We start from the raw sequence: 26,172 nt of genomic DNA, 5'->3' as shown, positions 1-26,172 counted from the left end.
TTTTTACCAATTCAGTTTGCATTTTTCTCTAGTAGAAAAAAAGCACTCTCCTTTTCTACCCAAACAGTAAGCAATCCCTTCTCAACAGTAAACCAAGACATATAACCATACCCTAGACATTTCTGAACGTATAACATTTGAAAATTTTCCCCGACTTCCCACAGTGAGGCCTGAGCACCGACCCGCCTCAGTTCAGAGGGATAACCTTTATCTTCACCCTATGTTAGAGGGCCCTCAGCAGTTTGAATAATCATAGAGAATTTTCTCCTATTTATGTCTCGACCATATTGCTATCATTCAAGTTATTCCGCCTAGATTATTTTCAATTACCAGTTTTCATTTTACTTTTAAGTCCGATTTACTCTTTTCAGTCATTTCTCTTAATTAATCTGTATTCTCTGTATATTCGCGTCTGAATATTTGCAGCTTTTCCTTGTAGTTTGACACACTGTTTCGAGTGGAGCGTCCTCGCCCCACTAACTGCCACGACTTCTGCCGAATCCTCTCCAGTAGCGACTCCGGTTGGGTGATAACTTTAATAGGTAGTCCCCGGTCCGCCAGGTCCGATGTTGCCTCCTCCACCGTAGCGTAAGTTTTTGTCCCTTCGTCGTAAAAGACTCTCAGCCGAGCTGGATACAGGGTCTGGAATCTGATGTTGTTTTCCTTCAGGACTCTCCGTGTTTCCATATATTCCTTCCGTCTGGCAAGAATCCCCGGTGCGTAGTCGTGGTCTAAACTGATTTTACAGTTGTTCCACATGAAACCTTTCTTTTGCCATGCTCTTTTAAGCACCTCTTCCTTCGTTCTGTAACTGAGAAATCTGATCAGAATCGACCTGGGCTGGGCGCCAACGCGCGGTGAGCCCTTTCTATCTGTAGGTCTTTTGCGGCCGGTATATCAAGGTTCTCTCTAAGCAGCTTCTCCACGAAGGGAATCATCAATCCGGGTTTACCTTCGGTTCCTTCGGGAACTCCGTAGATCCTCACATTTTCCCTTCTCGAGCGGCCTTCTTGATCTATTAGTTTCCACTGGAGTTGGTCTTGTAGCTTCAGCATTTCTGCTATCACCTCCTCTGCATTTTGTAGCTTCTCTTCAATTCCAACAATCCTCGCTTCGGCTTCATCTATCCACGAGTTAGTTTTTACTATTTCTCCTTTAATATCTTCCAGCTGTTTGCTGTTATCTTGTCGGAACTCGCGAATCTCTCCGAGAATCAAAGACAGAGTCACCGATTCCCCCTCATTATCTCCGTCCTGGCTTGCCGTGGGGGAGCTAGGCCCGTCGCCTTGCTGCATCTCTTTATGTTTATCAGCCTTCAAAGCAGACTTTTTATTCTTGTTCTTAGACATCATCCTTGCCCCTTTTATTAGTATAGTTATGCAATATTAAGTATTTGTCTAAATTCGATTTTGGGGCAGTTTACCTTTTTTGTCGAGAGACCTTTTCCTTACGCCGCCATTCCCTTGATGACCCGGAAGTGTCGGAAGATCATTTCCAATGCCTCCACAATCTCCAAAGCCACCTCCTTCAGAACCCGTGGGTGGACCTCATCCGGTCCGGGAGTCTTATCTATTCCTAGTCCATTTAGTTTCCCAAGCACTTTCTCGCTAGTAATCTTGACTGTACCTAATTCTATTCCCTGAGACTTCAGGTTATCAGGTATGTTGCTAATATCTGCCACTGTAAAGACTGATGCAAAATACTAATTTAGTTCCTCTGCCATCTCTCTCTGTTACCCATTATAATTTCTCCAGCCTCATTTTCAATCGGTCCTATATCTACCCGTGTCACTATTTTACTCTTCATATATTTAAAAAAACTCTTAGTATCCCTTTTTATGTTAATTGCCAACTTCCTTTCATAATTCATCTTTTCTTTCCTAATGATTTTTAGTTTCCTTCTGTAATTTTTTAAAAGTCGTCCAGTCCTCAGTTTTTCCACTAATTTTTCTTCCTTGTACGCCATTTATTTTAGCCTTAACCTCTATCATTAGCCACATTTGTGCCATCTTTCCATTCATGATTTTCTTTTTTCTTGGAATATATTTTTCCTGCACTTTCCTTATTCCTTGTAGGAATTTCATCCAATTCTGCTCTCCCGTCCCTCCATCTAGCTTACTTTTCCAATCTATTTGGGCCAGTTCCCCTCTCATACCACTGTAATTTCCTTTGTTCCACTGAAATATCAATACACCTGATACCAGCTTCTGCTTTTCAAATCTGAAACTGAACTCAATCATATTATGATCACTACTTCCAAGGGGTTCCATTACCTCCAGCTCCCTAATCGCCTCAGGTTCGTTACACAGCACCCAATCCAAAACAGCCGATCCCCCGGTGGGCTTATGGACAAGCTGCTCCAAAAAGCCATCCCATAGGCATTCTACAAACTCCCTCTTCTGAGATCCAGTACCTTCCTGACTTTCCCAATCCACTTTCATATTAAAATCCCCCATAATTATCTTGACATTTTCCTTCTGACACGCTTTTTCTATTTCCAGCTGTAACTTGTAGTCCACATCCTGGCTGCTGTTTGGAGGCCTGTATATAACTGCTATTGGTGTCTTTTTACCCTTGCCATTTCTTAACTCAACCCATAAGGATTCTACCTCTTCTGGTCCTATGTCCCTTCTTTCTAGTGATTTGATATCATTGCTTACCATCAGGGCCACGCCACCCCCTTTACCTACCTTCCTATCTTTCCTATACACTGTGTATTCTTAGACATTCAGCTCCCAATCACATCTATCATTTAACCATGACTCGGTGATGGCCACAATGTCGTATCTTTTAACCTGTAGCTGTACAACAAGGTTATCCACTTTATTTCTAATGCTGCGTGCATTTAAGTACACTACATTTAGATCAGTATCTGTTGCCGATTTTGCTATATCTCTATCGCACAGCAAATTATCCTGTCTATTCACCTGCCTGTCCTTCTTGCCATCTTTGCTGCACAGTATCTTTGACTTATTTCTATTTTTCTCTTCCCCAACCCTAACACCCTGGTTTCCTCCCCTCCTGCCAACTTAGTTTAAACCCTCCCTAACAGCTATATTAAACAATCCTGCCAGGATATTAGTACCTTCTGAGTTCAGGTGTAACCCATCATTTTTGTATAAGTCATACCTCCCCCAAAATAGATCCCAATGATCCAAGAATTTGAAGCTCTGCCCCCTGCACCAGTTACTTAGCCACACATTCATATTCTTTATTCTGCTATTCTTACCTTCATTATCGCGTGGCTCAGGCAGTAATCCTGAGATTATTACTCTGGAGGTCCGGCTTTTCAATTTTCTTCCTAGCTCCCAGTAATCTTCCTTCAGGACTTCCTCTCTTTTTCTGTCTATGTCATTGGCACCAACATGTACCAAGACTTCTGGCTGCTCACCCTCCCTCCTCACTATATGTAATCCCCATCAATCACAATCAATAACGGAACCTAATACAGCATTGTAGATGCCCTTCAACCCCTTATGTTGTACCAACTCATATAAACATATTCCATAATCAGTCTATCCCTTCCTTCCTACACCATCCATAATCCTCCATTTGTGCCTTTCTTAGAATCTTCTAACTGCTCTTATTGTACAAGCGTCTACCACCACCCCCAACAGTGCATTTCAGGCACCCACCACTCTCTATGTTTAAAAAAAATCACCTCGAACATCTCACCTTAAATAGATGTCTTCTGGTATTGGACACTGTCACCACAGGGGTTGTCAACTTAGGGTTCATGGACTCCTTGCTTAATGGTTTTGGTTCCATGGCATAAAAAAGGTTAAGAGTCCCTGCCTTCAGAAATCATTGCTGGGTGTCCACTCTACACTTGTCATAATCTTATACACTTTTATCAAGTTGCCTCTCAGCCAAAGAGAAAAGCTTAGCTTACTCAACTTTTCCTCATAAGACACATTCTCTAATTCAGACAGCATCCTTGTAAAGGATCTGCCTCCTCTCTAAAGCTTCCACATTCTTCCTATAAGGGAGTGACTAGAACTGAACAGTGTGGTCTAACTAGTTTTATAGAGCTGCAACATACTCCCATGGCTCTTGAACTCAGTCATTCGACTAAGCCAGGACACACCATCAACTTGTGCAGAAACTTTGAGGAATCTCTGGACTTAGACCCCACGATCCCTCTGTTCCTCCACACTGCTAAGAATCCTGCCACTGACCCTGTACTCTGCCGACAAGTGTGATCTTCCAAAGTGCATCACCTCACAATGTTCTGGGCTGAACTCTACCTGCCACTTCTCTGGCCAACTCTGCATCCTGTATATATCCTGTTGTTACCTATGACAACCTTCTACACCAGCGGTCCCTAACCACCTGGCCGCAAAGCATGTGCTACCGGGCCGCGAGGAAACGATATGAATCAGCTGCACCTTTCCTCATTCCCTATCATGCACTGTTGAACTTGAACATAGGGTTGCCAACTGTCCCATATTTGCCGGGACATCCCGCACATTGGGCTAAATTGGTTTGTCCCATACGGGACTGCCCTTGTCCCGTATTTTCCCCACTAAGGTAGAGCGTTCCTATGAAATATTTTGTGCCGAAATGGTGTAAAGCGAAGAAGCAATTACCATTAATTTATACGGGAAAAATTTTTGAGCGTTCCCAGACCCAAAAAATAACCTACCAAATAACACATAAAACCGAAAATAAAGAACACTAAAATATAGTAAAAACAGGAATGATATGATAAATACACAGCCTATATAAAGTAGAAATAATGTATGTACAGTATAGTTGGGAAGATGAAGGCAAAACCGATTTGTGGGGAAAAAAATCAGCACGTACACGTATGCACACATCACATGCACACGTCACGCATGCACACACAGGTGCCCGCGCAAGGCTTTATGGTCATGGTAGTCTTTCCTGGGGTAAAGTGTCCCATGATTTGACTGCTACTTTTGTACCTTATTTGGGAGTGAGAAAGTTGGCAACCCTAACTGTAAAAGACATGTTGAGGTGAGTTTAACCCTACTTGAACACCCTCCCCCGGTCGGCCGGTCCGCAAGAATATTGTCAATATTAAACCGGTCCGCGGTGCAAAAAAGGTTGGGGACCCCTGTTCTACACTATCCACAGCATCACCAACCTTCATGCCATCTGCATGAAGGGAGGAGGTGGGGAAGGGGGTTACAGTGTGCAAGAGGGGAAAGGGAGTGAAAAGGTGAGGGGGAGACTGTGGTGTGTGGAAGGGAGAAGGTGAGGGGAAGAGGGGAGAGGTTGAGGGGAGGGGGGAAGGGGAGTGAGTGGAGTGGGAGAAGGAGTGGGAGAGTGTGGTGTGCGGGAGGGAGAAGGTGAGGGGAAGAGGGAAGAATGTGGGTAGAGGGGAGGGGGAGAGGGGGTGTGGTGGGTGGGAGGGTGAAGGGGAGGGGAAGAGGGGAGAATGTGGGTAGAGGGGAGGGGGAGGGGGAGGGGGAGGGTGTGGTGGGTGGGAGGGTGAAGGGGGAGAGGGAGGGGGAGGGGGAGGGGGAGGGGGAGGGTGGTGGGTGGGAGGGTGAAGGGGAGGGGAAGAGGGGAGAATGGGGGAGAGGGGAGAATGGGGGAGAGGGGAGAATGGGGGAGGGGGGGAGAGGGGGAGAGGGGGGGAGGGGGAGAGGGGGGGAGGGGGGGAGGGGGAGAGGGGGAGAGGGGGAGAGGGGGAGAGGGGGAGGAAGAGGGGTGAATGTGGAAGAGGAGAGGGGAAAGCGGGCGGAGAGGGGAAAGCGGGCGGAGAGGGTGGGCTTGTTCGGAAACACTCAGGCTGTCGGCTGCCCCAGGCCACCCCAGTTGTCGCGGTGCGTTAGGAGCCCCTCACACGCAATCCCTAGCTGAATAAAACCCGAGGCGGTCGCTCTCTCTCTGGTGTAGGACTCACACAGATAGTTGTCTCGGGTTCTGCGCCCTGCAGTCCGCACCTCAGCGTCTCCAGTCGGCCCGCTCTCCAGGAAAACACACCGCTCAGTGTCGGGAACAGGGCGAGCTTCCAAACCGACGTGCCCGTATCATATCGGCATGCGCGCCGCCGGCACTACCAACAGGCTACAGCAAAAGATTTCATCTCATCTCATCCCCTTTTTAGCATTATGCATGTGGTTCGTGCTCTTCTTTCGTGTTCATTTATCTGACTCTGAATGACTGTCCAATGCGAATTTATTTTTAAGTTACACACACAAAAGTTGCTGGTGAACGCAGCAGGCCAGGCAGCATCTCTAGGAAGAGGCGCAGTCGACGTTTCAGGCCGAGACCCTTCATCAGGACTAACTGAAGGAAGAGTGAGTAAGAGATTTGAAAGTTGGAGGGGAAGGGGGAGATGCAAAATGATAGGAGAAGACAGGAGGGGGAGGGATAGAGCCGAGAGCTGGACAGGTGATTGGCAAAAGGGGATACGAGAGGATCATGGGACAGGAGGCCCAGAGAGAAGGAAAAGAGGGAGGGGAGAAGGAAAAGAGGATGGGCAAGGGGAATAGTGAGAGGGAGAGAGGGAGAAAAAGGAGAGAGAGAGAGAGAGAGAAAGAATGTGTGTATATAAATAAATAACAGATGGGGTACGAGGGGAAGGTGGGGCATTAGCGCAAGTTTGAGAAGTCAATGTTCATGCCATCAGGTTGGAGGCTACCCAGATGGAATATAAGGCATTATTTTTCCAACCTAAGTGTGGCTTCATCTAGACAGTAGAGGAGGCCGTGGATAGACAAATCAGAATGGGAATGGGACGTGGAATTAAAATGTGTGGCCACTGGAAGATCCTGTTTTCTCTGGCAGACAGAGCGTAGGTGATCAGCGAAACGATCTCCCAGTCTGCATCGGGTCTCGCCAATAGTTCAGCGAAACGATCCTCTGGGTTTTTCCCCCCTCCCCCTTTTCTTTCTCCTTAGGCCTCCTATCCCATGATCCTATCATATCCCTTTTGCCAATCAACTGTCCAGCGCTTGGCTCCATCCCTCCCCCTCTTGTCTTCTCCTATCATTTTGGATCTCCCTCTCCCCCTCCCACTTTAAAATCTCTTACTAGTTCTTCCTTCAGTTAGTCCTGACGAAGGGTCTCGGCCCTAAATATCAACTGTCCCTCTTCCTAGAGATGCTGCCTGGCCTGCTGCGTTCACCAGCAACTTTGATGTGTGTTGCTTGAATTTCCAGCATCTGCAGAATTCCTCGTGTATGTGTGTGAGGCTGGTCTTCTGTGCTCAGTGTCAGATGTGGGAGGTCTGCGAGACTCCCAGCCTCCCAGATAGCCACATCTGCACCAGGTGCATCGAGCTGCAGCTCCTTAGGGACCATGTTTGGGAACTGGAGATGCAGCTCGATGACCTTCGTCAGGTCAGGGAGAATGAGGAGGTGATAGGAGGTATAGGCAGGTAGTCACACCAGGGCCTGGGGAGACAGAGAAGTAGGTAACAGTCGGGAGAGGGAAGGGCAAGAGTCAGAGGCTAGAGAGCACCCTGTGGCTGTACCTCTTGACAATCTGTACCTGCTTGAGTACTGTTGGGGGGGTGGGGAACGGCCTACCCCGGGGGAAGCAACAGTGGCCATGCCACAGGGCCAGATTCTATGCCAGAGGAAAGGAAGAGGAAGGCAGCAGTGATAGGGGACTCTATAGTTAGGGGGTCAGACAGGTGATTCTGTAGATGCAGGAAAGAAACACGGATGGTGGTTTACCTCCCAGGTGCCAGGGTCTGGGATGTCTCCGATCGCGTCCAAGATATCCTGAAGTGGGCAGGAGAACAGCTAGAGTTTGTGGTACATATTGGTACCAATGACATGGGCGGGAGAAGGGAGGAGGTCCTGAAAACAGACTACAGGGAGTTAGGAAGGAAGTTGAGCAGGACCTCAAAAGTAGTCATTTTGGGATTATTGACTGTGCCATGTGACAATGAGTATAGGAATAGAATGAGGTGGAGGATAAATGCGTGGCTGAGGGATTGGAGTGGGGGATTCAGATTTCCGGATCATTGGGACCTCTTTTGGGCAGGAGTGACCTGTACAAAAAGGATGGGTTGCACTTGAATCCCAGGGGGACCAATATCTTGGTGGGGAGGTTTGTTAAAGCTATTGGAGAGAGTTTAAATGAGAATTGTTGGTGGGTTGGGAACCGAACTGAAGTGACGGAGGAAAGGGAGGTTGGCTCACAAATAGAGAAAGCTTGGAGACAGTGCAAGAGGGAGGATAGACAGCTGATCGAGAAGGGACGTGCTCAGACCGATGGGTTGAGATGTGTCTATTTTAATGCAAGGAGTATTATGAACAAAGCAGATGAGCTCATAGCGTGGATCAGTAATTGGAGCTATGATGTTTGGCCATTACGGAGACTTGGATGGCTCAGGGGCAGGAATGGCTACTTCGAGTGCCAGGCTTTAGATGTTTCAGAAAGGACTTGGAGGGAGACAAAAGAGGTGGGGGCGTAGCACTGTTGATCAGAGAGAGTGTCACGGCTGCAGAAAAGGAGGAAGACATGGAGGGATTGTATACAGAGTCTCTGTGGGTGGAAGTTAGGAACAGGAAGGGGTCAATAACTCTTCTGTTTGTTTTTTATAGACCACCCAATAGTAACAGGGACATCGAGGAGTAGATAGGGAGACAGATTCTGGAACAGTGTGATAATAACAGGATTGTCGTGGTGGGAGATTTTAATTTCCCAAATATCGATTAATAATAAGAAGGCGTGCAGTGCATTGGGCTTCATCAATCATGGGATTGAGTTTAAGAGCCGTGAGGTAATGTTACAGCTATATAGGACCCTGGACAGACCCCACTTGGAGTACTGTCCTCAGTTCTGGTTGCCTCACTACAGGAAGGACGTAGAATCTATAAAAAGGGTGCAGAGGAGACTTACAAGAAAGGATGTTGCCTGGATTGGGGAGCATGCCTTATGAGAATAGGTTGAGTGAACTCAGCCTTTTTCCCTTGCAGTGACGGAGGATGAGAGGTGGCCTGACAGAGGTGCATAAGATGATGAGAAGCATTGATTGTGTGGATAGTCAGAGGCTTCTTCCCAGGGCTGGGATGGCTAGCACAAGAGGGTACAATTTTAAGGTGCCTGCAAGTAAGTACAGAGGAGATATCAGGGATAAGTTTTTTACGCTGAGAGTGGTGAGTGCGTGGAATGGGCTGCCAGCGACAGTGGTGGAGGCGGATATGATAGGTCTTTTAAGAGACTCCTGGAGCTCAGAAAAATAGAGGGCTATGGGTAACCCTAGGTAATTTCTCAGGTAAGGACATGTTCGGCACAGCTTTGTTGGCCGAAGGACCTGTATTGTGCTGTAGGTTTTCTATGCTTCTAGTTAGAGTTTTTTGAAGAAGTAACCAACATGGTACACGAGGGTACAGCATTGGGTGTTGTCTATTTGGATTTTCTCAAGATCTTCGACAAAGTTTGGAATGATAGTCTTTTTGGAAAGTTAGGTCCAATGGAATCCAGGGAAAATGAGTTAGTTGGATTCAAAATTTGGCTCAGATATAGGAAGCAGAGGCTGGTGGTTGAAGGTTGTTTCTCAGAATGGGGGCCAATGGCTAGTGTGTCATAAAGGTTGATGAAAGGACTTTTGTTATTCATCATTTATCCAAGGCAAATGCAAAGTATGCAAATAATTTAAATGCAAATACACAAGGTTTAAACATTAAGCAATAAATTTGTGGATGACATGAGATCAGGAGGTGTTGTTGACAGTGAAGAAGGTTATCATAGATTATAGAGGAATCTTGATCAGCTGGGGAAGTGGGCTGAGGACTGTTAAATGGATGTCAATGCTGTTAAACTTGAGGTGATACATTTTGGAACGTCAAACCGGCATGAATGTTAGGGCATTAGTGTGTAATGCACCTGAGGGAGCTAGGAGTACAAGTGCATAGTTCTGTGAAAGCAGCGTCACAGGTCATGAAATGGGCACAAGCACACTGGTCTTCTAAGTCAGGCCATTGTGTATAAGAACTGGTAGTTAATGTTCACTTCAATTCAATTTCACTTTAATTGTCATTCAACTGTACATTAACCTCCTCAGTTCAGCCAACTGAGACAGCATTACTCTGGGGCCAAGGTGCAAACCGCGGTACCGATGGTCACACAAAGCACAAAGTACACAGAGCACACATAGATAGAAAGGTACAGCCACTCAATAAAAGAGTCCAAGCTTGAGCCATCCAGCACCACAGAAATCTGCCGACGACCGGAACAGAGCTTGTCTTCTGCCGAGCGAACATACGGGGTGGGTGGAGGAGGCAGGACTGATTCCAGCCTGGATGCTGCGCCACACAGCCCCCGGTGGAGCACACTGGCTCCGATGCCTCTCTCCTGGCGGCTGTAAACAGGCGACACTGTGGCTTGAGGCCTAGTCCTCGCTGCGACAGAAGCCACGGAGCTCCCCCGCCGTCCATGCCTGCGCACCCACCAGTAAATCAGTAATCCACGTTAACAATATCCAAAAGAGTCTTGGATCACAAGAAAAGTGACCAAGACTGTCAGTCGCCAGTAGACAGTGCATCTCCTTTTTGCACGGTTCCTTCATCTTCTCCGCCAGCAAGCAATTTGCTGATGGAGTAGACCTGCAGTGCTTTAAGTTCTTAATGTATAGCAGGATCTTGCAATCATTAAAAATACATTTAAATACAATAGTAGCACCCTTTGTTGACCCCATAGAAGCCTCTGCGACAGAATGCACCGCCATCTTACTGGAAGATTGCAGTTGTATGTCATTGGTGAGGCCAGTCTATGAGTACCGCCTCATGTTGTAATAGGAAATATGTGGTTAAACTGGTAAGGGTGTGAAAAGGATTGATGTGGATGTTGCCAAGACTGGAGGGTCTGAGCTACAGGGGAAAGTTGGGCACCAGAGTGTAATGCAACAGAAGGAGCTAGCGGTACAAGTGCATAGTTCTATGAAAGCAGCATCACGGGTCATGAAAAAGGCATTTAACGCACTGGCCTTCAAAAGTCGGCCATTGTGTTTGAGAATAGGTACTTAATGTTGCAGTTGTACAAGTCACTGGTGAGGCCAGACTAAGAGTACTGTGTACAATCTGGTCATCTTGTAATCAGAAATCTGTGGGTAAACTGGAAAGAGTACAAAAAAGATTTATGAGGCCTAGAAGACCTGAGTTATAGGGAAACATTGGCCACGCTAGGTCTTTATTCCTTGGAACATAGGAGAATGAGGGGTGTCCTTGCAGAAAAGTTTAAATTGATGACAGGCATTGGTAAGGTGGATGGAAAAACTTTTTCACTAAGGTGTTCGTCCATCGTCGATGTTGATGAGGACCTCGACACCATTATGATGGTGTCGAGACTAGCACGTGATTTGGATTTAAGTGAGGGAGAGTTGCACAGTGTCAGCCTCACTCTCTCTTCCCAATTCCCATCTGTATCCAGTGGCAAGACAGAGTCGAGATGGCTGGAGATGGGACTAGGTGCAGTGGATGACCAGGACGTCTTCTGTATCTTGTCCTGCTCTACACGTTCCACGACGCTTGCAGAGACCGCCTTCTTGACCGTTGGACCTTCCATTGGTCTCGTTCGCTCAATTCGCTGGAGTCTGTTTTCACATGCTGGAATAGACAACTCCCTATCTCACCGAGGGTATGAGACCCGTCGGCTATCCTCACCTGGTTTAGCTGGCTTGTCGAAGTCATTGCCCGGGGTGTGGCCGCTGTCGCAAGCAAACAGCTACAAGGAGCCACAGGTGAGAGCTGAGTGCCAGGTGGAGACCAAAGGTGGACTAACCGCCTTGAAAAGGATGCGACATGTTCCCCCAACAGAGGTGCTACCCCTCCCTGACACCCCATACATCCCTTCACTAAGGTAGTGAAAAGTACAAGGCACAGATTTAGGGTGTGAGGGGAAAGATTTCAAAGGGACTTGAGGGACAACATTTTCACACAGAGGGTGGTGAAGATACAGAATATAGAACAGTACAGCATAGTATGGGCCCTTCAGCCCAAGATATTGTGCAGATTTTTTAACCTACACTAAGATCAATCTAACCCTTCCCTTCCACATTGACCCCCATTTTCCATTATCCATGTACCAATCTAAAAGTGTCTTAAATGTCCCCAGTGTATCTGCCTCTACCACCACCACCCCTACCATGCACCCACCACTCTGTGCAAAAACTTACTTCTGATGTGAACCCTATGCATTTGTTCAGTCACCTTAAGATCCCTTGTAGAGATCTGTTTTCACTTTGGCATGAAACAGTCTTTTTCTGTTGATCAGTGTTGGAAAAGCCAAATTAAAACCACTGATTCAGCATTGTATAACAATAAAATGTGGACACTTCCAAGGATGGTGAATACTTTTTATAGGCACTTCCATGCCATTTGATATTGCAATTGGCTTGGAAGGGGCAGATAAGAATGCAGTTTTGTTGCAACAGTGTAACGTAAAAGGAGAGGCAACATCACCATCACCTACAACTACCGCAGGTTATACTGATGTTCACAATGTGTCCCAAGCTAAGAAAGAAGGGATATATACACAGGATTTCCGACGTTACTGTTGTGATAAATTTTATCAGAAGCCTGCTGACTGTCGACATCAAGACTCCGTCTTCCATACTTGCCCAAAGAAAGGACACTTCCTGATCTTGGCCTCCAGCCATACTAGGATGTTCCACATCAGCACTCTACGTGGCTGAATTTGAATTTGAACTTATTTAAATCTTATATTCGTCCCACAATATAAAGGAGTAAAAATCTTTGCATAATGACTCCATTGTAATGTACAGATATGTGAATTTAAAAGTCTAATGGCTTGTAGAAAGAAGCTGTCCCATAGCCTGTTGGTCCTGGCTTTAATGCTGTGAGAACGTTTGTCAGACAGAAGCAGCTGAAACAGTTTATGGTTGGGGTGACTGGTGTCCCCAATGATCTTCCTGGCCTTTTTTACACACCTGCTGCTATAAGTGTCCTCAATGGAAAGAATTTCACATCCACAGATGCGCTGGGCTATCCGTACCACTCTCTGCAGTGCCCAGTGGTCAAGGTTGGTGCAGTTCCCATACCAGGTGGTGATACAGCAAGTCAGGATGCTGTCATTGGTGCCCCTGTAGAAGGTCGTGAGGAGTTGGAGGCTCATGCCGAACTTCTTCAGTCGCCTGAGGTGGAAGAGTGACTCTTGTGCTGTTTCTTGCCACATAATCGGTGTGTACTGTCCAGGTGAGATCTTCAGTGATGTGTGTACCGAGGAACTTGAAACTGCTCAGCCTCTCAGCACAGAGCGAAAGGCGGTCGTAATGCACTCAGATGGTGTAGGGGCTGATCCCCCTATATGGATGATTTTAAAGAATAACGCAGACCCATTCCCTTTGAACTCGACACTGGATGTCCTATTACTCTATGCAGTGAAAATACATGGGTAGATATGTTTGGCCCTGACTCTTTGTAGACACCTATGCCACTGCATTACAGACTGGAGATTTACATGGGGGAGCTGTTACAGCTGCTTGGGGATGGCAGAATTCTTCTTCAGCATGTTAATCAATCACACCGATTACCAGTGCACATCACTAGGTGAGAAGGAGTGAACTTACTCAGGTGTGATTGGCTACAGCAAGTGCCTGTCCTAGGTGTGCATCAGATGAAAACCGACATGTCGGTCGAGAGCTTACTCAAGGGTTATGAACTTCTTTTGAGAAATTCTGATGAAGGTAAACTCAAGCATACCCAAATATGTCTTCCAGACTCAGGCACAGCCAAGCCAAATTTCTCCATGGCACATTGCCTGTCATACATGCTTCGCCCGAAAATTAAGGGGGAGTTTGCGTGATTACAAGAAAACAGGATAATTGTGCCTGTGAGATTTTCACATTGGACAACCCCTATTGTGCATAGTGAAGAGTAATGGGAGCATAAGATTACGTAGAGATTACAAGGTCACAGTGAATTTATGCCTACCCATCGAGACATACCCAATTCCAAAGATAGAAGACATCTACACGACACTAGGAGATGGAAAACTCTTCACTAAACTTGACCTCATGCATGTATACCAACACCTCAGGCAAGAAGAGCAGTCTAAGAGCTTCACGTCTATTGTAACACACAAATGCTTGTTCCAGAATACGAGGCTCCCATTCAGCATAAATTCATCTCCAGCAATTTTTCCAACGAACTATCGAATCCTGCATTAAACACCTGCCCCATATAACAGCTTACTTAATTGATATTCTGATTACTGGGTCGACCCTAGAAGAGAACCAGAATAATCTTGGTAAACTCTTCTCCTGACTGACGTAAATTAGTCTACGACTAAAGTGCGAGAAATGCATCCTTCCAGCAGATCATGTGGAATACCTGGGCTTTCACTTGGATTCCAAAGATATGTAGCCAATCAAAGAAAAGTTTTGCTCCATTCTTGAAGCCCCAGCTACCAAGGAATGTCCAGGAACTTCGCACCTTTTTGGGCATGTCCAATCATTATGTCAGATTTTTGCCTCACACAGCCACGCTTCAATGATCTTTTGAAGAAAGGTATGAGGGACGGGCAGAGGAATCTGTTTTTCTGAGAGCCAAACAAAAGCTGACTCAGTCCCAAGTGTTAATACACTTCAGACCCAGGGCGCCAATAGCATTGTACTGTGATGCCTCCCATATGGTGTTGGGCAGTGCTAACCCAGAAGGGTACCGACGGCGATGAAAAGCCGTCAAACAAAACTATGCACAGTTGGACAACGAAGCACTGGCACTTCTTTTAGAGGTCATGTATTTTCACTGTCACCTGTATGGCCAACATTTCGAGATTCATATGGACGACAAGCCACTGGTAGGATTGCTTGGTGAGAGTAAAGCCATGCTGCATATGGTGTCACCAAAGATGCAACGGTGGGCCCTATACCTGTCCACTCATCAGTACACGAAATCTTATGTTCTTGTTAGAAACAATTACACTGCAGATGTCACAAGCTGTCTTCCATTACGTGAATATCTTCGTGAGTCAGAACTTCCAGGCGAACTGGTACTACTGATAGACTGGGTCAACACATCTCCAATCACTGCTTCTCGGGTAAAAGAAGAAACTGAGCGAAATGTAATGTTGGCACAAGTAAAAAGCTACGTAGAAGATGAATGGCCAACTAGTGTGCCTGAAACTGTGCTGCCCTATGCCAAACATCAAAACGAGTTTCGTGTCTTCAGCAGTTGTCTACAGGAGGGCAGTTGTATTGTAATTCCTACACTATTGTGGTCCCCTGTCTTAGATGAGTTACATTGTGCACATCCAGGAGTATCATGTGTGAAGGCACTAGCCCGGAATTACGTTTGGTGGCTGAACATTGATAAAGACATTGAGCACATTGTTTGTGCATGCGACCCATGTCAGCAGCCTCAACCTTTAAACACTCCCTTACCTATGGTTCCATGACATTGGCCCACCAAACCCTGGAGACATTTATGTGTAGACTAAGCAGCTCCATTGGACGGTCACATGCTGCTGGTAATCAATGTGCTTTCAAAATGGATTGGGGCCAAGGCTGTGAAGACTTTGACCAGCCAGACAACGATAAACATTTTACACACACCATTTTGTATGCATGGAATTCTGATACTGTGATCTGTGACAATGTTTCCACATTATAAGTAACAAATTCGAAGTATTTTTTACAAGACAATAATTTGATTGCATCATACACCCCCTTATCACCATCATCAAACGATATGGTTGAAAGAGCTGTTCAGACTGTCAAGCAGGTAATACAAACGTTGAATGGTGACATACACAAAAGGATAAACTGGTTTTTGTTTGGTCCTGAATAACCCCACAAACTACCACCAGGTTCTCTCCATCAGAACTATTAATGGGCCATAGTTCCATTCCCTCCCGGACCAGAAGACTGAATAAGAGATAGATAAAAGATAAATGGAAGTGCAGTACAATTCAAATACAGAACACTGGAACTTTGAGTTGGGAAATCCGGTTTATGTTCACCTGAACCCAGAGAGCTGAAGGTGGATAAATCCGGTCAAATCAAGTCGCTTTTATTGTCATTTCAACCATAACTGCTGGTACAGTACACAGTAAAAACAAAACAAGATCCTCCAGGACCATGGTGCTACATGAAACAACACAAAACTACACTAGACTTCAGGCCTACACGGGACTACATAAAGTGCACAAAACAGTGCAAGGCAATACAATAATTAATAAACAAGACAATAGGCACAGTAAAGGACAAATCACAATATAATAATAAATGAAGTAAATGTAAACGTAAACAATGTTTTAGTAGGAATTGAGAAAGAAATGAGCAAAAATTGCAAAGGGAGTGGTGTTCAGTTGCAAGAGAGAGAGAGAGAGAGAGAGGGAGTGTGTGTGTAGGTTGGTGTCAGACTAGACTCTGGGAATTGAGGAGTCTAATGGCTTGGGGGAAGAAACTGTTGCACAGTCTGGTTGTGAGAGCCCAAATGCTTCGGTACCTTTTGCCAGATGGCAGGAGGGAGAAGAGTTTGTATGAAGGGTGCGTGGGGTCCTTCACAATACTGTTAGCTTTGCGGAAGCAGCGTGTGGTGTAAATGTCTGTAATAGCGGGAAGAGAGACCCCAATGATCCCTTCAGCTGCAGGGTTTTGCGATCTGAGGCGGTGCAATTTCCGAACCAGGCCGTGATACAGCTGCTCAGGATGCTCTCAATACAACCTCTGCAGAATGTGGTGAGGATGGGGGTGGGAGATGGACTTTTCTCGGCCTTCACAGAAAGTAGAGACGCTGCTGGGCTTTCTTGGTTATGGAGCTGGTGTTGAGGGACCAGGTGAGATTCTCTGCCGGGTGAACACCAAGAAATTTGGTGCTTTTAATGATCTCTACAGAGGCGGCATCAATGTTAAGCGGAGTGGTTGCTCCGTGTCCTCCTGAAGTCAACAACCATCTCTTTTGTTTTGTTCACATTCAGATACAGGTTGTTGGGTCTGCACTAGTCCGTCAGCCTCTGCACTAGTCCGTTAGCCACTGCACCTCTTCTCTGTACGCTGACTCAGCGTTCTTACAGATGAGACCTACCACAGTTGAGTCATCGCCGTTTCCTGGGTTGATCTCTATCTGATCTCAGTTTAGCCCTGCATCCTATTAATGTTCCACTGTAACCCTTGATCACCTTCTGCAAAATCCACAAAAAGAGAAGTTGTGGTGAAAGAAGGCTAACAAGCTACTTCAGCACTTGAGGATGGTAGTGTATGTCACCAACATCTAGACCTCATGATGAGTTGGCCAAGTGAATCCCTTGTTTCAGAATGAGTGGGTTAGCACTGTAATCTATCACAGCAGAATGCCCAGCCGAAAACACTGAATCCACACCAACGATTGTGTCGATGAGAAGGGGCCAGAAAAACAGTGGAACATTATCAAGCTGGTTTTGCCTCAAAACGTCTTATCCACCGGGGTGACTGTTTATCGGTCTGTTACGTGACATCACGTGATTGGTCAATTTTGCGGGCTTTTTCATCGATCAATTAATGTTTGACCTACTAATTGTGTGTATGTGTGTGAATGTGTTCATTGCTTCCGGGTGACTGTGAGATCTACTAGGCTGCACTGTACACGATAAACATTCTGATCCAACCTTCGGGTTTTTGCTTAATTTGGTAAACGTGGTCCAAACGTGGTCCAAACGTGGTCTAACCAGTGTTTTGTAAAGTTGCAGCACTATCTCACAGTTCTTGAACTCCAATTCCCTGCCTAATGAAGACCAACAAATTATTAACAACGCTATCAACTTTTATGGCAACTTTGAAGGTTCTATGGATGTGGAGCTAAAGATCCCTCTGCTCCTCCACACTGCTAAGAATCCTTCCACTAACCCTATATTCTGCCTATAAATTCGACCTACCAAGATGAAATCACTTCACACTTTGCTGGGTTGATCTCTATCTGATCTCAGTTCAGCCCTGCATCCTATTAATGTTCCACTGTAGCCCTTGATAACCTTCTACAAAATCCACAAAACCTTGTGTCATCTGCATACTTACTAATTTACCCTTCTACTTTCTCATCCAAGTCATTTATAAAAACCACAAAGAGCAAGGATCCCAGAACAGGTCCCTGCAGAACACCACTGGTCACTAACCTCCATCTAAAACCTTCCACGGGCAAGCCAGTTCTGAATCCATAGGTTTCTCTGGATCCTGATTTTCTGAATGAGACTGTTATGTGGAACCTTATCAAAGGCCTTACTTAAATTCATCTACACCACATCCACTGCTCAGTCTTCAATGTGTTTGGTTATGTTTTCTGTTACATGCTCAAGGAGACCTGTGTTTTTTGAGAATGATGTAATGGTCTTTTGGAGGTCACCTGATGTGATATTCCCACCAATGTGAGGTCACGTGATGACATGTGACCCATGACTATATAAGAGTCGACCCAGGTGACGCAGGGGCTTTTTAGTTTGTAGATTTCCAGGTAGAACATGTTGTGTCTCCATTTCTGTTGCATGTTTGTTTTTGTGACACAGTTTAAAACGGAGTATTGCGTTCTATAGAAAAATACCATATTATTGGACTGGAAATTTTTGCTGAATGTGTTGATTTACCCAATCCCAACAGTAGAAGGGAGAGTGAAGAATTTATTGAAGTACAGAATCGAAGGATCGAGAGGAGTCGGCATCGTTTGGCAGTTTAATAAAGGATCGACCTTATTGAGTCTTTGTTGGAGGAGTATGACCTGCGTCAAGATAACTCTTGCCAAAAAGAGCAAGGAGTTCATGCAAAAAGGCGCTCTTTCTCTCTAAAGGAATTTAAAGTCAGTTGATTTAAACTGTTTATTTTTGGCATCGTGAATCCTATGGACCGATCCAGCAGTAAAGTTGCGTCTGTGAAATACTTCTCCAGAGAAGTCTCTCCCAATTGAACGTGTAAATCTGTTGGACTTTCAAAGTTATCGCTTTAAGAACTATATCTGACTGTATCGCTTTAAGAACTGTTTTCGCATTTAACGTTTTAAGAACCAGAGCCAAGTGATGAGTTGGCGAACAGCTGCATATCTGTTAACTTCCAGTTAAAGTTTTCGGTTTTTTTCCCCTTATCATTTATATGTGTTTAATAAATGTTAGGTTGTTTTCATATAACCTGTCTCGATTGATATTCATTGTTGCCGGTTACGTTACATTTCAAAGAATTCAGTCAGGCTTATGAGACATGACTTGCCCCTCACAAACCTGTTCTGACTATCCCTAATCAGACTATACTTCTCCAAATGCTCATAAATCCTGTCTCTGAGAATCTTCTCCAATGATTTGTCCACCACTGAAGTAAGACTAGACTTATCCCTACTCCCTTTCTTGAATAACATTTGCTACACTCCCATCTTCAGGTACTACATCTGTGGCCAGTGAGGATGTAAGGATCATTGTCAAAAGTGCCGCAAACTCTTTCTTGCTTCCCTTAGTAATCTGGGTTGTATCCCATTGGGCCCTTGCGACTTAACTATCCTAATGTTTTTCAAAAGTTCCAGCACATCCTCTTTCTTAATGTTGACATGTTCTAGCATATTATCCTGTTTTATGTTGTCTCCATCAATGTCAATGTCCTCTCACTAGTGAATACTGAAGCAAAGTATCCATTACAGACCTCCACTAACTACTGTGACTCCAGGCACGTGTTTCCTCTTCTATCCCTTTACTCTAATCATCCTTCTGTTCTTCACAAACCTGTAGAATGCTTGGGGTTTTACTTAATCCTACTTGCCAAGGGCTTCTAGATCTCCTTTGTCCATTCTTAAGCGCCTTCCTGTCTACCTCATAACTCTCAAGAGCCCTATCTGATCCTTGCTTCCTAAACATTAAGTAAGCATCTTTCTTCCTCTTGAATAGACGTTCTACGTCTCTTGACAACCCTGCCATCCTTTTCCCTGTCTCAATGGGACAAACCTATCCAGAACCCCCTGGAAGTTCTCCCTGAAGAACCTTCACCTTACTGTTGTGCATTTCTCTGAGTATATCTGTTACCAATTTATGATCCCACGTTCCTGCCTAATAGCATCATAATTCACCCTTCTCCAATTAAATGCTTTCCGCACCATCTGAAGTTATCCATTCCTGCTCCTATTGAGACAGGTACAATAGTAACATTTAAGAAGCACATTCAAGAGATGGCCTTAGAGCAAGGGTTCCCACCTTTCTTCTGCCAAGGACCAATACCATTAAGCATGGATCCCAGTTGGGGACTCCAGAATTTGGGCCAAATGAAGGAAATTAGTATTGGGTGGGTGGGTACCATAGTTGGTATGGAGTCATTGGGCCAAAAACCCTGTATCTGTGCCATAATGATTTGTGACTCTAGAACATACTTTCTCCCCCACTTTTCTAGTCCAAATGTGGGTTCATTGACCTGAAGCTTTTACTCTCCCTCCTTCTCCAGAGATACTGCCTGACCTGTCCAGTGTTTCCAGCATTTTCATTTTTTTAAAAAATTTCAGACTCTGTGGATATATTACGTGCTCCAATGTTGATCATGTAGTGTCATCAATACACCATTTTAAGACATGAAAATATTTCTTGGCCACTCCTCCATATTTTTAGTGCTGACTCACTGGATCACATGTGATCAAGGTACTGATATTTATAACGTAATGGAATATGGCCCTGACAAGAAGATAATGCAAAAACAATCCAGTGATACCTACAAAGGAGAAATCATTCAGATAATCTGTCTAGAATTTAGAGTAATAGTGATACTAACATTTGCACATGAAAATACAATACTGTGCAAAACACACAGGCGGATATAGTATATATAGTTAGGGCACCGAAGACTTCTGCACTTCATGACTTTATGTATTGCTCTGTACTGCTGCCACCGCAAAAAAAAACAATTTCATGACGTGTGTGAGTGATGATAAACCTGATTCTGATCTGGGTCTCTATTGTGGACTGAGAGTGGGAAGGGGGCAGGGCGAAGGGAGTCATGGTTAGGAAAAGGGAAAGGGAGAGTGGAGGCAGTGGGAAGCACCAAAGAGACATTGTGCAGTGATCAATAAACTGATTGTTTGGAATCAAATGATCTGGCCTGGTGTACCAGAGCTGAGTGAATCTGCATCCGTGCCATCCCATCCCTGGCACTTCTCTGCCACCAGTTCCACAACTTGCTCTCTGCTCCACATTGACAAATATAGTACTGTGCAAAAGTGTTAGGAAACCGAGCTACGTATATATATGTGTGCCTAATACTTCTGCACACATGGTATCTTTGACAGGTTATTTTGTGTGTTGGAGAATAATCTGTTTAAAACTCCAAATGAATTCAGTAATACAAAGATCAGAGCAAGACTTGGGACTTCAGCAGGAGACAAATATTATAGGTTTTCTCAGTAACATTTAAAGTTTGAGTTTGAGTCTGTTCTGAGACATGTTCATGACATTAGTCCAAATGGCATGATTCAACAGATACATTTAATGTCAGAGAAATGTATACAATATACATCCTGAAATTCTTTTTTTTTTACAAACATCCACAAAAACAGAAGGAATGCCACAAAGAATAAATGATAATTAAATGTTAGAACCCCAAAGCCCGCCCAGCTCCCTCCTCCCATGCATAAGCAGCAGCATAGTGATGACCCTCCCCACCAGCAAAAGAGCATCTCACCCTCTACCAAGCACTCAAGCATGCAGCAAAGCATCAATAAAGACACAAACTTGCAGTACCCCAAAGACTACTCGTTCACCTGGTATTTGACATCCACAGGCTCTCTCTCTCTCTCTCCCTAATAAGGGAAAAAGAGCTGTCCCTGTTTCGTAGAGAGGGGGAGACATAACAAAACAACTCACTGATTTATGGTGTTAAAAGTCTGTTGCGTTGCTTTTTCAGGGCTTCACTTCAACAGTCTGACCTGACAGTGTTCACAGCTGAGGAAGAGCTTTGGAGTTTTGTTTCATTACAAAAGAGAAAAATGGAAGAAAGCAATGAAAAGGCCAGAGACAGGTTCAGTAAGCTAAGTACTGTTGGGTGGAGTAAAGGAAAGAAAAAAACCCTATTTCTGAAGTGTAGGGTGGAGGCTCATTGTGCTTCTGGCTGCAAGGATAAATAACAAAGCAGAAGCTATCAGCAGAACATCCTCTACTGAAAGCAGCAATCTCTCAATTAATAGCAATGCGTAATAAAACAGTTCATCAGAAGTCATTTCACATGTTGTACTCTCTCATGTGGACAAAAACATGAATCAGTTAAGACATCTTTGCATGTAACCTCACGTTTAACAAAACCAAGGGGAAAATCATGACTTTGGAAAGGGGAAGTCAGGAAGTGAGCCATCCTGAACCCAGCACAGAGATGTAAGGCAGTGCCTCTGCTTTCTTAGAAGCCTGAAGAGATTTGGCAAGTAACCAAATACTCTTAAAAAAAATTTGGGAGATAACCGGTTGTATCATGGCCTGATATGGTAATTCGAACACAAGAGGCTGTAGAGAACTGTGGGCACAATCTGGTATATTATGGCACCACTGACAGAAGGTGGCACCTATCATCAAGGATCTCCACCATTCAAACAGTGAATTCTCACTGCTACCACCAGGCAGCAGCTAGAGAAACAAGAAGTCCCACACCATCTGGTTCAGGAACAGCAATTTCCCCACAACCATTTTCTAGTACCTACCTTCACAATCTTAACCCTACCTCAACAATGGAACACTGTAGATCACCTCTTGAATTACCATGGTCTTGTCATCGATAGTGCCTTTGTTTTTGTTGCTCCAGGGTCTTGCATTTGCATAGTTTTCTTTTTCACTGTGTGACATATTTTTATGAGTACATACACACCTGTTAAAGTATTCCGGAGACTTAAAGCACATATTCTATCTTTACAAGAGACCCATGTGCGGAGGGGGGACAGACTACGTTTTTTTAAGTTCTGGAAGGATCAACACTTCCATTCGAATTCCAATGCTAAAAATCGAGGAGTTTCTATTTTTATAGATCCCTCAATTACTTTTGTACAACACGATATTATTTCTGATCTGAATGGTAGATTTCTATTGGTTAGTGGTTTACTCTTTAATAAAAAGGTAGTTTTGGTTAACGTCTATGCTCCCAACATGGATTGTCTGGATTTTACAAATCATTATTTAATTTGTTCCCGAATTTGAATGAGTTTTCACTAATCCGGGGCGGGGACCTTAATACTTGTTTATCCCCATTATTGGACCGTTCAGCTCCTTTACAGACTCTACCCAATAAATCTGCAACCTTGATTAATTCATTTCTCTCAGATTCTGGATCGACGGACATTTGGCGTTTTTTGCATCCTCGGGAAAAAGATTTTTCTTTTTTTTCACATGTTCATCATTCCTATTCAAGAATTGATTATTTTTTTATTGACTCTCGTCTTATTTCTTCAGTGGTTAAATGTGAATATGACTCTATAACCATTTCGGATCATGCTCCACTTAAGCTTTCTATTAAAATATCGGCCAATACACAAAATAATAGACAATGGCATTTTAATTCTCTGTTGCTTCAGGACTCGGATTTTGTTAACTTTATGAATGAACAGATTAATCTCTTTTTTACAATCAACTGTACAGAGGATATATCCATGAACACTCTTTGGGATACTTTTAAAGCTTATATTCATGGTCAGATCATCTCGTACTCTGCCGCTTTGAGGAAGAGGTTGAAGGAGGAGGAGCTGGTTATTATGGACAAGATTAAGGAAATTGATAAGAAATATGCTACAGCTCCCTCTGAGAAGTTGTATAAACAAAGAACAGAACTTCAAATGGAACACAGTTTATTGCTTTCGTCCTCTATTGCAAATCAATTAATGAAAACAAGAAGCGAATTTTATACACATAGTGACAAAGTTGGTAAACTGTTGGCTAATCAGTTGAAGACTAACTATACTAAATTTCAAATTAATCAGATTTATAATCAAAAAGATCAACTGATATTTGATCAAGCTGAGATTAATCAATCCTTTTTTGACTTTTATTCCTCCTTATATCAATCAGAGTCTCCACGAGACTCTAAACATATGTATGACTTTTTAGATAACCTAGATTTCCCTAAGATTTCACATGATATATCTGCTATGTTAAACTCTTCCTTTACCACTGATGAGATTAAGAATGTTATTTTTTCTATGAACCCGGGGAAAGCTCCTGGTCCTGATGGGTTTACCGCAGAATTTTATAAATTTTTTGCATCCTCATTAATTCCTTGGTTATTCAGGGTTCTGGAGGCCTCATTAAAACTTGGTAAACTTCCCGAACCCTTTTATAGAGCATCGATCTCTTTAATTTTAAAGAAGGATAAAGATCCTGCTCAATGTGCATCTTATAGACCAATATCCTTATTAATTGTTGACTCTAAAATTTTTTCTAAATTATTAGCAAACAGATTAGAAAAAGCACCTCCTTATATTATTTCGGAAGACCAAACGGGTTTTATTAAAGGTCATTACTCTTTTTATAATATTCGTACACTGTTAAACATTGTATATACCCCGTCACAAAATGATCCTGAATGCGTCATTTCCTTAGACGCTGAAAAAGCCTTCGACAGAGTCAAATGGCCTTACTTATTTAAGGTGCTTGAAATGTTTAATTTCAGCCCAAAATTTATATCCTGAATCAAATTGTTATATCATTCTCCTATGGCCTCAGTTCGTACTAACTCTTTAAACTCACCTTTTTTGCCTCTTTTTCAAGGTACTAGACAAGGTTGTCCTCTTAGTCCTTTATTATTTGATATTGCATTAGAACCTCTTGCAATTGCTATTCGAGAATCTCCAAATATTATTGGCATAACTCGTGGTTTAAAGTCTCATAAAGTATCACTTTATGCTGATGACTTACTTTTATATATTTCTAATCCTCAAAAATCTATTCCTGCTGTTTTAGATTTATTAGCACAATTTAGTCTTTTTTCAGGTTATGTTAAATCTCAGTAAGAGTGAACTTTTCCCGATTAATAAGCAAGTTCCCTTACATCAGAACCTCCCGTCTAAATTGGTTAATAACCATTTTTCATATCTTGGGATTAAAATTACCTGTAAACATGAGGATTTATTTAAGACTAATTTCCTACCCTTAATTGATCACGTTACTCAACTTTCATTTAAATGGTCTCCACTTTATTTAACTTTGATTGGTCATATTAATGCTAAGATGTTTATTCTGCCAAAATGTATTTCAGGCACTACCGAGTTTTGTTCCAAAATCCTTTCTTAACAAAGTTGACTCTAAAATTTCTTCATTTATTTGGCAAAATAAAAACCCGAGATTGGGTAGAATACATCTACAGAAAGCTAAGAGAGATGGAGGTTTGGCATTACCTAACTTTAGATTCTACTATTGGGCAATTAATATTTGACACATGAAATTTTGGTTACTTGACCAAGATACACTATCCATTCCTAAATGGGTAGTATTGGAATTACAATCTGCTCAAGGTTATGCACTTGGCTCCATTTTAGGTTCTTCTCTTCCTTTCGATTTGAAACGCCACAAACAGGTTTGTAACCCGATAGTTAAATATACCTTACGTATCTGGTTTCAATTCCGAAAATTTTTCGATCTTACTCAATTTGGGCTTGCGATTCCTATTTTAGGCAACATATTCTTTCCTCCCTCTTCCACGGACCTTGCCTTTCAAATTTGGAAGACTAATGGTATATCACGGTTTTTGGATTTATTTTTAGATGGCTCCCTTATGTCTTTTGAACAATTATCTAACAAATATAACTTACCAAGAATACATTTTTTTAGATATCTCCAAGTTAGAAATTTCCTAAGTACTATACTCTCTTCCTTTCCGACGTTACCTCCTACATATATTTTAGATACTATAATTAACCTTAATCCATGTCAGAAAGGTGTAACGGCTATTATTTATAATACTATCATGAAACTCAGGAAAGCTCCATTCGATAAGATTAGGTCAGATTGGGAAAAGGAACTGGGCTTTACTATCTTGGCGGATGACTGGGCGTATATTTTACAACTAGTCAATACTTCCTCTATCTGTTCCAAACATTTCGTAATTCAATTTAAAGTTGTTCATAGAGCACATATGTCTAAAGATAAATTAGCTCGTTTTTATTCTCATATTAACCCTCTTTGTGACAGATGTCATAGGGAGATAGCTTCCTTAACTCATATGTTTTGGTCCTGTCCTACTTTGGAAACTTTTTGGAAAGACATTTTTAATGTTATTTCAGAGGTATTGAATATAGGTATTTCTCCCCATCCTATTACTGCTATCTTT

The 26,172-nt window shown here is 43.5% G+C and overlaps 1 protein-coding gene across 2 annotated transcripts in view; it reads right to left on the bottom strand.

Annotated features, from left to right (window-relative positions):
* zgc:136493 (uncharacterized protein LOC692276 homolog) overlaps nucleotides 1-21,896 on the bottom strand; it is a 59,101-nt gene extending 37,205 nt beyond the window's left edge. Inside the window, exon 1 of one of the 2 annotated variants that reach the window (XM_063069922.1) lies at nucleotides 21,738-21,896. The gene's annotated coding sequence lies outside the window, so the exon portion shown is untranslated. Of the gene's footprint in view, nucleotides 1-5,874; nucleotides 6,266-21,737 lie in introns of those variants that run through there. The other variant, XM_063069921.1, reaches the window with a different exon arrangement.
* Nucleotides 21,897-26,172: the final 4,276 nt, after the last annotated feature.

Source organism: Mobula hypostoma, chromosome 17 (assembly GCF_963921235.1).
Source record: "Mobula hypostoma chromosome 17, sMobHyp1.1, whole genome shotgun sequence".
NCBI lineage: Eukaryota > Metazoa > Chordata > Chondrichthyes > Myliobatiformes > Myliobatidae > Mobula > Mobula hypostoma.
Note: the sequence above shows the minus strand (reverse complement) of the source record. Positions and strands in the feature narration are given on the sequence as shown.